Source organism: Heterodontus francisci, chromosome 2, assembly GCF_036365525.1.
Source record: "Heterodontus francisci isolate sHetFra1 chromosome 2, sHetFra1.hap1, whole genome shotgun sequence".
NCBI lineage: Eukaryota > Metazoa > Chordata > Chondrichthyes > Heterodontiformes > Heterodontidae > Heterodontus > Heterodontus francisci.
In genome coordinates this window covers 123,618,083-123,634,214 of record NC_090372.1, presented here as the reverse complement: position 1 = coordinate 123,634,214, position 16,132 = coordinate 123,618,083, and the positions used below count along the sequence as shown (strand labels likewise).

At 50.2% G+C, this 16,132-nt stretch overlaps 1 pseudogene; it reads right to left on the bottom strand.

The window, feature by feature from the left end:
* Nucleotides 1-7,741: 7,741 nt before the first annotated feature.
* On the bottom strand, nucleotides 7,742-7,876 carry LOC137351923 (U2 spliceosomal RNA; annotated as a pseudogene).
* Nucleotides 7,877-16,132: the final 8,256 nt, after the last annotated feature.

Here is a 16,132-nt window from a genome sequence, read left to right as displayed (position 1 = left end):
CACACTCCTGACTTGTGCCTTGTGGATGTTGGACAGGCTCTGGGGATTCAGGAGGTGAGTTACTTGCCACAGAAGTCCCAGTCTCTGACCTGCTCTTGTAGCCACAGTATTTATGTGGTTGATCCTGTTAAGTGTTACAACTGAGGTTGGAGGAATGCACTGTCTTTCTCTAGTTGCACTACTTCACTAGTCACAACATATATTTAAATGTTTTACCCAGTTACCAATACTGCCAATTATATACTTTATATTAGTTTCAGAATAAAAATCTGCCAACCAAGTTTCTTTAATAAACAACAAAATTGTTGATTTATTATAAAACAAGACTTATTCAATAAAGATGCAAAGCTTATTGACACAGTGTTTGAAATATGGAAGGATAAATGTCTATCCTTCTAAAATATCCTAATACACCCGCACACTCTGATTAAAGAAAAAAGAAAAAAACTGGCTCTGCAGAGATCAACTTTTTAAAAAAATTTGACGAAGTTATTGTCAATTCCTGAAGAAAAAGGCTAAGATGTGGAATGTTCCAGATGATTTTCAGTCTGGCGTCTGGGTACACATAGATGGCTGTCACTGGAATCTCTCTGGAGCAGTTCTGTTCAGGAGATGTCGAGGAGTAGTCTTGCAGGCTTTTCGGGAGAATTACTGCATCTGTGGTTTCAGCTATCACACTGGATTCTCAGAAGATTTTCCAAAACAGGTGGAAAAGGATGAGTTGGGTGGCTTCTCTCTTAGCAGGATACACACCAACTGAACTCCAAACATTATCCAAAAATGAAACCAAAACTTCTGACAGCCATAAATACAGACATGTGACTTCTCTAAGTCCAAACAGTTCTATAGTCCACAAGGCTCTGGCTGTTTACTTAGCTTAAGACATGTGACTTCCGGTAGGGTTTTTCCAAACAAAGTCCCAAGTGTCCTTCCAGTGACCCTTTTAAAAAATCAAGTCCAGGCAACTTTTCAGGTATTTTCCACAGTCCTTTAAACACAAGTCCTCAAAAAAATATTAATAATGGAAGCACCTTCACAACATAAGTTACCGGTCAATGTTACTTGCCACTTATCAGTCCAATCCTGAGTGTTGTTCAGGTCTTACTGCATGCAGACATGGACTACTTCAGTATCTGAGAAGTTGTGAATGTTACTGAACACTGTGCATTCATCAGCAAACACCTCACTTCTGATCCTATGTTGCAGGGAAGGTCATTAACGAAGCAGGTGAAGATGGTTGGGCCTAGGATATTACACTGAGGATCTCCTGAGGCTGAGATGATTGGCCTCCAACAACCACAACCATCTTTCTTTATCCTAGGTATGACTCCAACCAGTGGAGAGGTTTCCCCCTGTTTCCGTTAACTTTAATTTTGCTCAGGCCCCTTTTTTTTATTCTTTCATGGGATGTAGGTGTCACTGGCAAGGCCAGTATTTGTTAGCCATCCCTAACTGCCCTTGAACTGAATGTCTTGTTAGGCCATTTCAGAGGGCAGCTAAGAGTCAAACAATATTGCCATGGGTCTGGAGTCACATGTAGACCACACCAGGCTCGGATGGTTAGATTTCCTCCCCTGAAGTACAATAGTGAACCAGACAGGTTTTTACCATAATTGATCATAGTTTCCATGGTCCTAATATTGAGACTAGCCTTCAATTCCGGATTTTTATTAATTTAATTAATTTAAATTCCACCAGCTGCTGTCCTGGGATTTGAACCCATGTCCACTGGGCATTAGCCTGGGCCTCTGGATTATTAGTCCAGTGATATTATCACTACACCACACTCAGTCAAAAGCTGTTTTGATGTCAAGGGCAGTCACTCTCCCCTCACCTCTGAAATCCAGCTTTTTTATCCATGTTTGGATCAAGGCTGTAATGAGGTCTGGAGCAGGGTGGCCCTGGAGGAACTCAAGCTGACCCCCATTGGTGAACAAGTGTCGTTTGATAGTACTGTCAAAGACAATTTCCATCACTTTGCTAATGATTGAGAGCAGACTGATGAGGTGGTAATTGGCCGGATTGGATTTGTCCTGCTTTTTGTGGACAGGACATACCTGGACAATTTTCCACATTGTCAGATTGATGCCAGTGTTGTAGCAACACTGGAACAGCTTGGCTAGGGGTGTGGCTAGTTCTTCAGGACTACAGCTGGGAAGTTGTCAGGGCTCATAGCCTTCGCTGTATTCCATGCCTTCAGCTGTTTCTTGATATCACATGGTCCATCTTTGGTCCATCTTGAACACTGCTGCCCATATTTCCTGCACCATGGGAAACCCGACAATTACATGTAACAGGCAAGTGCCTTTCCCACACTGTTTGTGGGTCAGGGAGACCAGATGCGCTGCTCCTGGCCCAACAAGCAGACCTGTTATCCCCTCCACTGATCAGATTTTCCCCGTCACCATCCAGTACACTTCTGATAGCCTCTACAGTCCCCGGTATCTTTCCTGCACCCCATATCCTCCACGGGCTCCCTACAATCTTCTTGCCATCTCCCCCGTGCTCTCCAGCCCTTCCATGATGTCCCCATGATGTCCCAATCTCTCCCTCCCTCATCTCCGCACCCCAGCTATGGCCTGGTGCTTTTTTTTTATTTCCAAAATATATTTTATTCATAAAAATCTGTAAAAAATACATTACCAAACAGTTCCAAACAACACCAAGTGAAAAAATACAAACAGTGCAAAGGAGGTAAGTTTCCTTCAATACAATCATGAATTGCCTCACAACCCTTCCACTTCATTTCTCATGTTATATACATTTTACAGCACACGAAAATTTTCCCGATACTGTTCGAGGGGTTTCCCATGGATCCAGCCCCTCAGTTCAGCTTGGTGGGAGGACCTTACACTGTGGTCTTTCCCCATTGAGCCTTTGCTGCGGCTGCCCCAAGCTTTAGTGCGTCCCTCAGCACGTAGTCCTGGACCTTGGAATGTGCCAGTCTGCAACATTCGGTCGTGGACAACTCTGCGCTGGAAGACCAGCAAATTTCAGGCAGACCAAAGGGCGTCTTTCACCGAATTGAGAGTCCTCCAGCAGCAGTTGATGTTTATCTCGGTGTGTGTCCCTGGGAACAGCCCGTAGAGCACAGACTCCTGTGTTACAGAGCTGCTTGGGATGAACCTCGACAAAAACCACTGTATCTCTTTCCACACCTGCTTTGCAAAGACACATTCCAGAAGGAGGTGGGCAACCGTCTCTTCCCCACCACAGCCACCGCGGGGGCATTGTGCGGAGGGGGTGAGACTTCGGGCGTACCGGAAGGATCTGATGGGGAGGGCCCTTCTCACCACCAGCCAAGCTACATCTTGGTGCTTGTTTGAAAGTTCTGGTGATGAGGCATTCCGCCAAATGACTTTGGCAGTCTGCTCGGGGAACCATCCAACAGGACCTACGATCTCCTTTTCCCGTAGGGCCTTGAGGACATTCCGTGCAGACTACTGCCTGATGGATTGGTCGTCAAAGGTGTTTTCCCGCAGAAACTGGTACGGCACAGTCCAACTGGATGGAGAGTTCCGCGGCAATGTGACCAGGCCCATCCTTCGCAACACCGGGGACAGTTAGAACCTCAGCACGTAGTGACACTTGGAGTTTGCGTACTGGAGATCTACACACAGCTTGATGCAGCCATACACGAAGGTAGTCATCAGGATGAGGGCGACGTTCGGTATATTTTTGCCACCCTTATCCAGAGGTTTGAACATCATGTCCCTCCGGTCTTGGTCCATTTTGGATCCTCAGATGAAGTGGAAAATGGCTCGGGTGACCGCCACAGCGCAGGAGTGGGGTATGGGCCAGACCTACGCCACGTACAGCAACAACGTGAGCGTCTCACACCTGATGACCAGGTTCTTACCCACAACGGAGAGAGATCGCTGCTCCCACATGCTCAGCTTGTGTTGTACCCTGGCGACTCGCTCCTCCCAGGTTTTGGTGCACGCCCTGGCCCTTCCGAACCATATCCCCAGCACCTTCAGGTAGTCTGACCTGACGGTGAAGGGGACAAAGGATCGGTCAGCCCAGTTCCCAAAGAACATGGCCTCGCTCTTGCCGTAGTTAAGTTTGGCTCCCGAGGCCAGTTCGAACTGGTCGCAGATGATCATCAGTCTGCGCACAGACAGCGGGTCCGAGCAGAAGTTGGCAACATCATCCATGTAAAGGGAGGTTTTAACCTGAGTGCCTCCGCTGCCTGGGATTGTCACCCCTCTTATGCTCGCATCCTTCCTAATAGACTCAGCAAAGTGTTCAATACAGCAAACAAACAAGACCAGGGAGAGAGGACAGCCCTGTCTGACTCCAGATTGGATCGGGAAACTTTCTGATTCCCACCCATTGATTGAGACTGCGCTACTGATGTTTGTGTAGAGCAGTTGGATCCAATTGCAGATTCCCTCCCCAAACCCCATTTTGGAAAGCACGTCCATCATGTAGGTGTGTGATATCCTGTCAAAAGCCTTCTCCTGGTCCAGGCTGATGAGGCAGGTGTCCACCCTACTGTCCCGTACATAGGCGATCGTATCCCTGAGTAGCGCGAGACTATCAGAGATCTTCCTGCTGGGTACAGTGCAGGTCTGATCAGGGTGAATCACCAACTCCAGAGCAGACTTGACTCAGCTGGCTATGACTTTTGACAGAATCTTGTCGTCAGCATTAAGCAGTGAGATGGGCCACCAATTTCTGACTTCTGCCCTCTCCCCCTTCCGCTTGTAAATGAGGGTGATGATGCCTTTCCTCATGGATTCTGACATGCTGCCGACCAGGAGCATACTCTCGTATACTTCCAGCAGGTCCAGGCCGACCCAGTCCCACAGGGCCGAATACAACTCAACCAGTAAGCCTTCGCTCCCGGGAGTTTTACTCGTCTCGAAGGACTCGACGGCCTTTGTCACCTCGTCCAGAGTTAGCGGCTTGTCCAGTCTCTCCCTCATGTTGTCATCCAAGACTTTTGTGATAGATGACAGGAAGGACTGGGAGGCTCTGCTGTCTGTGGGCTTCGCATCATACAGCCCAGCATAAAAGGATTTGCTGATCCTTAGTATGTCGGACTGCGAAGACGTTACTGAGCCATCCTCTTCCTTCAGGCTGCTGATAACAGAGCTCTCTCTGTGTACCTTTTGGAAGAAGTAACGTGAGCACGTCTCATCCTGCTCGATGGAGTGAACTCTGGACCGGAAGATGATCTTGGAGGCCTCCGTGGCAAACAGCGAGGCCTGCTGGCTCTTCACCTCATGGAGGTCCTCCTTGACCTCGATCCCCATCGTCTGCAGTCGGAGCAGATTTTGCATACTTTTATGGAGTCGGGACATTTCCCTCTGTCTCTCTCTCGCCCTCTGAACACCTTTGTGGATGAAGAACCTCTTGATGTTCTCCTTGATCGCCTCCCACCAGTGAACTGGAGACTCAAAGAGGGGTTTCACAGTCCTCCAACCTTTGTAATCCCTTTTGAGTTCCTCAACGTTCTCTGGGAGTTAGCAGTGTAGCATTGAGCTTCCCTGTCCCCCTGCCAGCCCGCTGGTCACCCTGTAAGTGACAGTCAGCCAGTAAGGGGCAATGATTGGAGAAGAACACTGACTTGATGTCGGTGGATCTGACCGTGACAGCAGGGGACACAAACAGGAAGTCAATCCTGGAACGGGCAGACCCGTCCGATCTTGACCAGGTGTATCTACGCTGTGCTCTGTCTGCAGGTTTGCTGAAGATGTCGTGCAGTTTGGCATCTTTAACTGTTTCTATTAGGAATCTGGACGTAGCGTCCAGTTTGCTGTCGTCTCTGCCGGATCGTCCAGCTGCATCGATGATGCAGTTGAAGTCACCGCCTAGGATGACCAGCCTGGATGTCGCCAGCAGCAGTGGGAGCTGCTGGAAGACGGTCAGCCACTCGCTGCGTTGTACCGGGGCGTACACGTTCATTAACCAGAGCGAGCATTATTGTACATTACATCTGCTACGAGGCAGCGACCGCCCACCACCTCCTTAACTTCAGAGATGGCGAAGTTACCTCCCCGCAGCAGAATACACAGGCCGAAGAAACGGGAATCATTGCCCCCTGACCAGATCGATGGCCCCTGGGACCACTATTGCAACCATTGCCTGTAAGTGCTGAGGTGTGGTATTCTGCACTCCTGCAGAAACAGTAGGTCGGCTTTGACCTTGGCGAGGTAATCCAAGGTTGAAACACATCACGTAGTGGATTTAATGCTACACACATTAATTGAAGTAATCCTTATACTCATTTTTTGTTTAAGTTAGTTGTTGCTTCCCTTACCATTTGTCCTTGCTAGTCCCAGTCCTTCGTGATGTTCCTGCATACCCATAGTTTGCGCAAGCTGTTTCACGTTCGTTGGGCTCAAAAACCCTCCTGGTTTTTCATGCGGGGTTTGTTCCGCTAGGGTGACATCGGGGGGGTCTTGTAGGCAGCAAGGATTGGGCTGTCCTCTGCTTTTCCCCTCTGTTCCTCCTCGAAAACATCACTGCTCCCAGCTTCCTGGAGCTGAGGTGCACCAGACATGTCTTTGCTCTCGGTGTCCCGGAGCTGAGATGTGCTGGCCATGTCGCTTGGTTTGGGGCTTTGGATTTGGGGCACGCTGGGCCCATCACAGCTTCTAGTGCCCGGGGGCTGGGGGGCTTTATCTTCTAGCTCCTTTGAGTTCTGCCGCCTCTTTTGAAGGTGCCTTCGTTCCAGCCCTTCCTTGTCCAGTGAAGAGGAGCTGCTGTAGTCTGTCTCAGACGGTAGCCTCCTCTTGCCGCCATTTGGAGGTTTTTTCTTTGTGGTTTTCCTCTGGACCACTTGCCACTGACCTGTTTGTCCATCTGCGGCCTCCTCCTCCATTGATTCTGTCTGTAGAGGAGGGGTTTCCGAGCGCAGGTAGGTGCTGGGTCGCTGGTTTCAGCTACCTCCCCTTTTTTCTCCTTCTCAGGTTGAAGTTCCTCACTGCGGAGAAGGTTGCTTGTCTCCTTTCCAGCACCGGATGCCTTTGTCGTTCCTTCTCCCGGCCTTTTCTTGGACCTTGCCGCCTGAGCAAAACTGAGGCAGCGTTTGGGGCAGGTTTTGTAGAGGTGGCCTGCCGCACCACACAAGTTGCAACACTTACTCTGCTTACAGTCCTTGGTCTGATGGCCTTCCTTCTTGCAGTTCTTGCAGACAACCGTGCTACAGTTAGCTGCCACGTGACCAGATTTGCCACAGGTGCGACAAACTCTGGGCTGCCCAGAGTAGACCAAGAAGCCTCGACTTCCCCCGATAACAATGCTGGAGGGAGAGTGGATGATGGCTCCATTGGCATCGACCTTCAAGGTCACCTTGACCTACCGCTTGCTGGTCCAAATCCCAAATGGGTCCTCGACATCAGTGCTGCTGCCGGCCACCTCGACGTACCTGGAGAGAAAGGTGAGTACATCCACCACCGGAACATGGGGTTGTAGAGGTGAATCATCACCACCCGGTCCCGTTGTGATGGAAGCGTGAAGAGTGGCTCCGCTGTAAGGAGCGACAGTGGCGCCCGGTCCCCTTTCTCCTTGAACACCTTCAAGAACTTGATGCATCCCGCCACGTTCCGGAACGTCACGTCGAAGTATCCACTGCTGGGGAAATCCTGCAGGCAGAAGATGTCCGTAGCTTGGAATCCACAGCAATCGAAGAGGATTTTCTTGATGAAGAAGGTGCGATCGACAGGTGCATTTCCTTCCTTGTCCTTCACCACCACCCGAACGGTGTTATGCACTCCCTGGCCTGAAGCTCAAAGATTGGTTATAGCCATTTTACTCAAAGCATAACCAGGATCAAAAGCCACTGATCATGGTTTCTCCCCTGCCAAGTAAGTACTGATAAGAACAGATACTACACTTGATCTTAGCCAAAAGGCCGAGAAGCAATAATATGGCCTGGTGCTGTTTTTTTTTATTTCCAAAATATATTTTATTCATAAAAATCTGTAAAAAATACATTACCAAACAGTTCCAAATAGCACCAAGTTAAAAATTACAAACAGTGCAAAGGAGGTGAGTTTCCTTCAATACAATCATGAATTGCCTCACAACCCTTCCATTTCATTTCTCATGTCATATACATTTTTACATTTTGCAGCACACAAAATTTTCCGGATACAGTTCGAGGGGTTTTCCATGGATCAAGCCCCTCAGTTCAGCTTGGTGGGGGGACCTTACACTGTGGTCTTTCCCCATTGAGCCTTTGCTGCGGCTGCCCCAAGCTTTAGTGCGTCCCTCAGCACGTAGTCCTGGACCTTGGAATGTACCAGTCTGCAACATTTGGTCATGGACAACTCTTTGCGCTGGAAGACCAGCAAGTTTCGGGCAGACTAAAGGGCGTCTTTCACCGAATTGAGAGTCCTACAGCAGCAGTTGATGTTTATCTCGGTGTGCGTACTGGGAACAGCCCGTAGAGCACAGACTCCTGTGTTACGGAGCTGGTTAGGATGAACCTCAACAAAAACCACTCTTAATATGGCCTGGTGCTGTTACCCACTCGACGGCCAACCAACCTCTCAATCTGTCTGGCTGTGGCTGGGAAACAGATTCCAAAAGCAGTAATCAGGTCCCACCATTAAGTCAGCATGACCTGGGGAAATTTGTTCTTCCAGGTTTCCCAAATGTAAAATTGCTCCCATCGCTTCCCCGTTAATGTAAGGGCCCTTATTGCTAATAATTGCTTCCTGCCTGAAAAATGCATGTACTTCAATTGAGGCTTTAATGGCTGGATCTGTCCTACTCACTTTTAGATTCTAATGCCCATATTCCAGGGTCATGTACAAAGTCCTGGACAAGGAAGTGATATACTGGTTGCACCAGTGGAACCATATCCTAACATGAAATGGGGGTCTTGGAGTGTAGTGGAATTGGTGGTGAGGGGGAGAGGTTTCAGTGGGGAGAGATCATAGGAATGAGTGATCATGGCGGGGAAAGATTGCAGAGGGAGAGATAGTGGCAGAGATCACGGAGGGGAGAGGTCACAGAGAATATGGTGTTATAATGCAGGGGAGGGAATGTGGGGAGAGAACATGGGAGGAGAGATTATGGGGGAGAAATCACAGGGGAGAGATCACAGAGGAGGGATCGCATGACCGAGAGATCATGGGGAAATTATGATGGGAAAGATTGCAGAGGAGATCACAGGGGGAGAGATCGTGAGGAGAGAACCTAGAGGAGAGATTGCAGTGTAGGAGAGATCACAGGAAGGACAGGTCATGGAGGGGAGAGATCGTATCACAGAAGGAGGGTGATTGTGGGTAGGGGAAGAGATCACAAGACATTAGAGAATGCGGGGGAGAGATCACAGGGAGTGAGGCGGGAAGAAGAGATTGCGCAGGAGAGATCATGGGGCTGAGATCTTGGAGGAGTGAGAGAACACTGGGGGGACAGAAGATGAGGGAGAGATTGTGGGGAAGAGATATCATGGGGAGGAGAGATTGTGATGGGGAGAGATCACAGGGAGAAGAGATTGTGACGGGGAGAGATCACGGGGAGAAGAGATTGTGACAGGGAGAGATCACAGGGAGAAGAGATTGTGATGGGGAGAGATCACAGGGAGAAGAGATTGTGACGGGGAGAGATCATGGGGAGAAGAGATTGTGACAGGGAGAGATCACAGGGAGAAGAGATTGTGACGGGGAGAGATCACAGGGAGAAGAGATTGTGACAGGGAGAGATCACAGGGAGAAGAGATTGTGACGGGGAGAGATCACGGGGAGAAGAGATTGTGACGGGGAGAGATCACAGGGAGAAGAGATTGTGACAGGGAGAGATCACAGGGAGAAGAGATTGTGACGGGGTGAGATCACAGGGAGAAGAGATTGTGACGGGGAGAGATCACAGGGAGAAGAGATTGTGACGGGGAGAGATCACAGGGAGAAGAGATTGTGAAAAGGGGAGAGATCGCAGGGAGAAGAGATTGTGACGGGGAGAGATCACAGGGAGAAGAGATTGTGACGGGGAGAGATCACTGAGAGAAGAGATTGTGACGGGGAGAGATCACAGGGAGAAGAGATTGTGATGGGGAGAGGTCACAAGGAGAAGAGATTGTGACGGGGAGAGATCACAGGGAGAAGAGATTGCGACGGGGAGAGATCACAGGGAGAAGAGATTGTGACGGGGGGAGATCACAGGGAGAAGAGATTGTGACAGGGAGAGATCACAGGGAGAAGAGATTGTGACGGGGAGCTATCGCAGGGAGAAGAGATTGTGACAGGGAGAGATCACAGGGAGAAGAGATTGTGACGGGGAGAGATCACAGGGAGAAGAGATTGTGAAAAGGGGAGATATCGCAGGGAGAAGAGATTGTGGTGGGGAGAGATCACAGGGAGAAGAGATTGTGACGGGGAGATATCGCAGGGAGAAGAGATTGTGACAGGGAGAGATCACCGGGAGAAGAGATTGTGACGGGGAGAGATCACAGGGAGAAGAGATTGTGAAAAGGGGAGAGATCGCAGGGAGAAGAGATTGTGAAAAGGGGAGAGATCGCAGGGAGAAGAGATTGTGACAGGGAGAGATCACAGGGAGAAGAGATCGTGAAGCGGAGAGATCACAGGGAGAAGAGATTGTGAAGGGGAGAGATTGCAGGGAGAAGAGATCGTGAAGCGGAGAGATCACAGGGAGAAGAGATTGTGAAGGGGAGAGATCACGGGGAGAAGAGATTGTGACAGGGAGAGATCACGGGGAGAAGAGATTGTGACGGGGAGAGATCACGGGGAGAAGAGATTGTGATGGGGAGAGATCACAGGGAGAAGAGATTGTGACGGGGAGTAATCACTGAGAGAAGAAATTGTGACGGGGAGAGATCACAGGGAGAAGAGATTGTGACGGGGAGAGATCACAGGGAGAAGAGATTGTGACAGGGAGAGATCACAGGGAGAAGAGATTGTGAAGGGGAGATCACAGAGAGAAGAGATTGTGACGGGGAGAGATCACGGGGAGAAGATATTGTGAAGGGGAGATCACAGGGAGAAGAGATTGTGAAGGGGAGAGATCACTGGGAGAAGAGATTGTGAAGGGGAGAGATCATGGGGAGAAGAGATTGTGACGGGGAGAGATCATGGGGAGAAGAGATTGTGACAGGGAGAGATCACAGGGAGAAGAGATTGTGACGGGGCGAGATCACAGGGAGAAGAGATTGTGACGGGGAGAGATCGCAGGGTGAAGAGATTGTGGTGGGGAGAGATCACAGGGAGAAGAGATCGTGAAGCGGAGAGATCACAGGGAGAAGAGATTGTGAAGGGGAGAGATCACTGGGAGAAGAGATTGTGAAGGGGAGAGATCATGGGGAGAAGAGATTGTGAAGGGGAGAGATCATGGGGAGAAGAGATTGTGACAGGGAGAGATCACGGGGAGAAGAGATTGTGACGGGCAGTGATCACTGAGAGAAGAGATTGTGACGGAGAGAGATCACAGGGAGAAGAGATTGTGATGGGGAGAGATCACAGGGAGAAGAGATTGTGATGGGGAGAGATCACAGGGAGAAGAGATTGTGACGGGGAGAGATCACAGGGAGAAGAGATTGTGAAGGGCAGATCACAGAGAGAAGAGATTGTGACGGGGAGAGATCACGGGGAGAAGATATTGTGAAGGGGAGATCACAGGGAGAAGAGATTGTGAAGGGGAGAGATCACTGGGAGAAGAGATTGTGACGGGGAGTGATCACTGAGAGAAGAGATTGTGACGGGGAGAGATCACAGGGAGAAGAGATTGTGATGGGGAGAGATCACAGGGAGAAGAGATTGTGATGGGGAGAGATCACAGGGAGAAGAGATTGTGACGGGGAGAGATCACAGGGAGAAGAGATTGTGAAGGGCAGATCACAGAGAGAAGAGATTGTGACGGGGAGAGATCACAGGGAGAAGATATTGTGAAGGGGAGATCACAGGGAGAAGAGATTGTGAAGGGGAGAGATCACTGGGAGAAGAGATTGTGAAGGGGAGAGATCACGGGGAGAAGAGATTGTGACGGGGAGAGATCACAGGGAGAAGAGATTGTGGTGGGGCGAGATCATGGGGAGAAGAGATTGTGAAGAGGAGAGATCACGGGGAGAAGATATTGTGAAGGGGAGATCACAGGGAGAAGAGATTGTGAAGGGGAGAGATCACTGGGAGAAGAGATTGTGAAGGGGAGAGATCACTGAGAGAAGAGATTGTGACGGGGAGAGATCACAGGGAGAAGAGATTGTGGTGGGGCGAGATCATGGGGAGAAGAGATTGTGAAGAGGAGAGATCACGGGGAGAAGAGATTGTGACGGGGAGAGATCACAGGGAGAAGAGATTGTGACGGGGAGATATCGCAGGGAGAAGAGATTGTGACGGGGAGAGATCATGGGGAGAAGAGATTGTGACGGGGAGAGATCACAGGGAGAAGAGATTGTGACGGGGAGAGATCGCAGGGAGAAGAGATTGTGGTGGGGAGAGATCACAGGGAGAAGAGATCGTGAAGCAGAGAGATCACAGGGAGAAGAGATTGTGAAGGGGAGAGATCACTGGGAGAAGAGATTGTGACGGGGAGATCACAGAGAGAAGAGATTGTGAAGGGGAGAGATCATGGGGAGAAGAGATTGTGACGGGGAGAGATCACAGGGAGAAGAGATTGTGGTGGGGAGAGATCACGGGGAGAAGAGATTATGACGGGGAGAGATCACAGGGAGAAGAGATTGTGACGGGGCGAGATCACAGGGAGAAGAGATTGTGACGGGGAGAGATCGCAGGGAGAAGAGATTGTGGTGGGGAGAGATCACAGGGAGAAGAGATCGTGAAGCGGAGAGATCACAGGGAGAAGAGATTGTGAAGGGGAGAGATCACTGGGAGAAGAGATTGTGAAGGGGAGAGATCATGGGGAGAAGAGATTGTGAAGGGGAGAGATCATGGGGAGAAGAGATTGTGACAGGGAGAGATCACGGGGAGAAGAGATTGTGACGGGGAGTGATCACTGAGAGAAGAGATTGTGACGGGGAGAGATCACAGGGAGAAGAGATTGTGATGGGGAGAGATCACAGGGAGAAGAGATTGTGATGGGGAGAGATCACAGGGAGAAGAGATTGTGACGGGGAGAGATCACAGGGAGAAGAGATTGTGAAGGGCAGATCACAGAGAGAAGAGATTGTGATGGGGAGAGATCACGGGGAGAAGATATTGTGAAGGGGAGATCACAGGGAGAAGAGATTGTGAAGGGGAGAGATCACTGGGAGAAGAGATTGTGAAGGGGAGAGATCACGGGGAGAAGAGATTGTGACGGGGAGAGATCACAGGGAGAAGAGATTGTGGTGGGGCGAGATCATGGGGAGAAGAGATTGTGAAGAGGAGAGATCACGGGGAGAAGAGATTGTGACGGGGAGATCACTGGGAGAAGAGATTGTGAAGGGGAGAGATCACTGGGAGAAGAGATTGTGAAGGGGAGAGATCACAGGGAGAAGAGATTGTGAAGGGGAGATCACAGGGAGAAGAGATTGTGAAGGGGAGAGATCACTGGGAGAAGAGATTGTGAAGAGGAGAGATCACGGGGAGAAGATATTGTGAAGGGGAGATCACAGGGAGAAGAGATTGTGAAGGGGAGAGATCACTGGGAGAAGAGATTGTGAAGGGGAGAGATCACGGGGAGAAGAGATTGTGACGGGGAGAGATCACAGGGAGAAGAGATTGTGGTGGGGAGAGATCACAGGGAGAAGAGATCGTGAAGCAGAGAGATCACAGGGAGAAGAGATTGTGAAGGGGAGAGATCACTGGGAGAAGAGATTGTGACGGGGAGATCACAGAGAGAAGAGATTGTGAAGGGGAGAGATCATGGGGAGAAGAGATTGTGACGGGGAGAGATCACAGGGAGAAGAGATTGTGGTGGGGAGAGATCACGGGGAGAAGAGATTATGACGGGGAGAGATCACAGGGAGAAGAGATTGTGACGGGGCGAGATCACAGGGAGAAGAAATTGTGACGGGGAGAGATCGCAGGGAGAAGAGATTGTGGTGGGGAGAGATCACAGGGAGAAGAGATCGTGAAGCGGAGAGATCACAGGGAGAAGAGATTGTGAAGGGGAGAGATCACTGGGAGAAGAGATTGTGAAGGGGAGAGATCATGGGGAGAAGAGATTGTGAAGGGGAGAGATCATGGGGAGAAGAGATTGTGACAGGGAGAGATCACGGGGAGAAGAGATTGTGACGGGGAGTGATCACTGAGAGAAGAGATTGTGTCGGGGAGAGATCACAGGGAGAAGAGATTGTGATGGGGAGAGATCACAGGGAGAAGAGATTGTGATGGGGAGAGATCACAGGGAGAAGAGATTGTGACGGGGAGAGATCACAGGGAGAAGAGATTGTGAAGGGCAGATCACAGAGAGAAGAGATTGTGATGGGGAGAGATCACGGGGAGAAGATATTGTGAAGGGGAGATCACAGGGAGAAGAGATTGTGAAGGGGAGAGATCACTGGGAGAAGAGATTGTGAAGGGGAGAGATCACGGGGAGAAGAGATTGTGACGGGGAGAGATCACAGGGAGAAGAGATTGTGGTGGGGCGAGATCATGGGGAGAAGAGATTGTGAAGAGGAGAGATCACGGGGAGAAGAGATTGTGACGGGGAGATCACAGGGAGAAGAGATTGTGAAGGGGAGAGATCACTGGGAGAAGAGATTGTGAAGGGGAGAGATCACAGGGAGAAGAGATTGTGAAGGGGAGATCACAGGGAGAAGAGATTGTGAAGGGGAGAGATCACTGGGAGAAGAGATTGTGAAGAGGAGAGATCACGGGGAGAAGATATTGTGAAGGGGAGATCACAGGGAGAAGAGATTGTGAAGGGGAGAGATCACTGGGAGAAGAGATTGTGAAGGGGAGAGATCACGGGGAGAAGAGATTGTGACGGGGAGAGATCACAGGGAGAAGAGATTGTGGTGGGGCGAGATCATGGGGAGAAGAGATTGTGAAGAGGAGAGATCACGGGGAGAAGAGATTGTGACGGGGAGAGATCACAGGGAGAAGAGATTGTGACGGGGAGAGATCACTGACAGAAGAGATTGTGACGGGGAGATCACAGAGAGAAGAGATTGTGACGGGGAGAGATCACGGGGAGAAGATATTGTGAAGGGGAGATCACAGGGAGAAGAGATTGTGACGGGGAGAGATCACGGGGAGAAGATATTGTGAAGGGGAGATCACAGGGAGAAGAGATTGTGAAGGGGAGAGATCACGGGGAGAAGAGATTGTGAAGGGGAGAGATCACGGGGAGAAGAGATTGTGACGGGGTGAGATCACAGGGAGAAGAGATTGTGGCGGGGAGAGATCATGGGAAGAAGAGATTGTGAAGAGGAGAGATCACGGGGAGAAGAGATTGTGATGGGGAGAGATCACAGGGAGAAGAGATTGTGACTGGGAGTGATCACAGGGAGCAAGCGGGGGAAGGAGACACTGCACAGGAGAGATCGTGTAGCTGAGATTGCGGAGGGGTGAGAATGCTGGGCGAAAGATTGTAAGGAGGAGATGTCGCAATGGGGCCAAATGGTGGGGAGAGAGATTGCAAGGGGAGAGATTGCGGGGGAAAGAACGCAAGGGGAAGAGATCACATGGAGACAATGCAGGGGAGGAGAGATCATGGGGCAAGAACACTTTGCGGAGAGATCTTGAGGAGAAAGATAGCAAGGGGGTGAGTTTGTAATGGGGAGGGGGAGATCATGAGAGGAAGAGATTGCAGTGGGGTGAGATCATGGTGGAAGAAATCGCAGCAGGAGAGATCGCAGGTGAGGGGAGAGATTAGATCTCCAAGAGGGAGGCAGATCAGGGCAGCAAGTTTGTTTGAAGGGCTGAGGGAAGCAGATCTGAACCTCGTGACCTAGAAGCAGAACTGGAGAACCATTTACATGTTGCTTCTGCCAGCCTCCGCGTCCCTTTTGCTGCTGGGTTTGCAGAGCCCCAGGAATCCAATGCTGGAGGTGTCAAACCCAAACCGCTGATAACATCTGATGTACAAAGCCTCAGTTAAAAATTATAATTACTGACCTGTCTCTCAAGAGCAGCTATTTAGCCAACCTCAAACCTGCCCTGATTAAATCCGAAGTAGGCATGCTCGTGGGGAGTTGGGATCGGTTTTCCCATTTTTAACAATTTAACCACCACCCTGGCCCATGCCTCCCCACCCCCCACACTGTCCTGGGAGA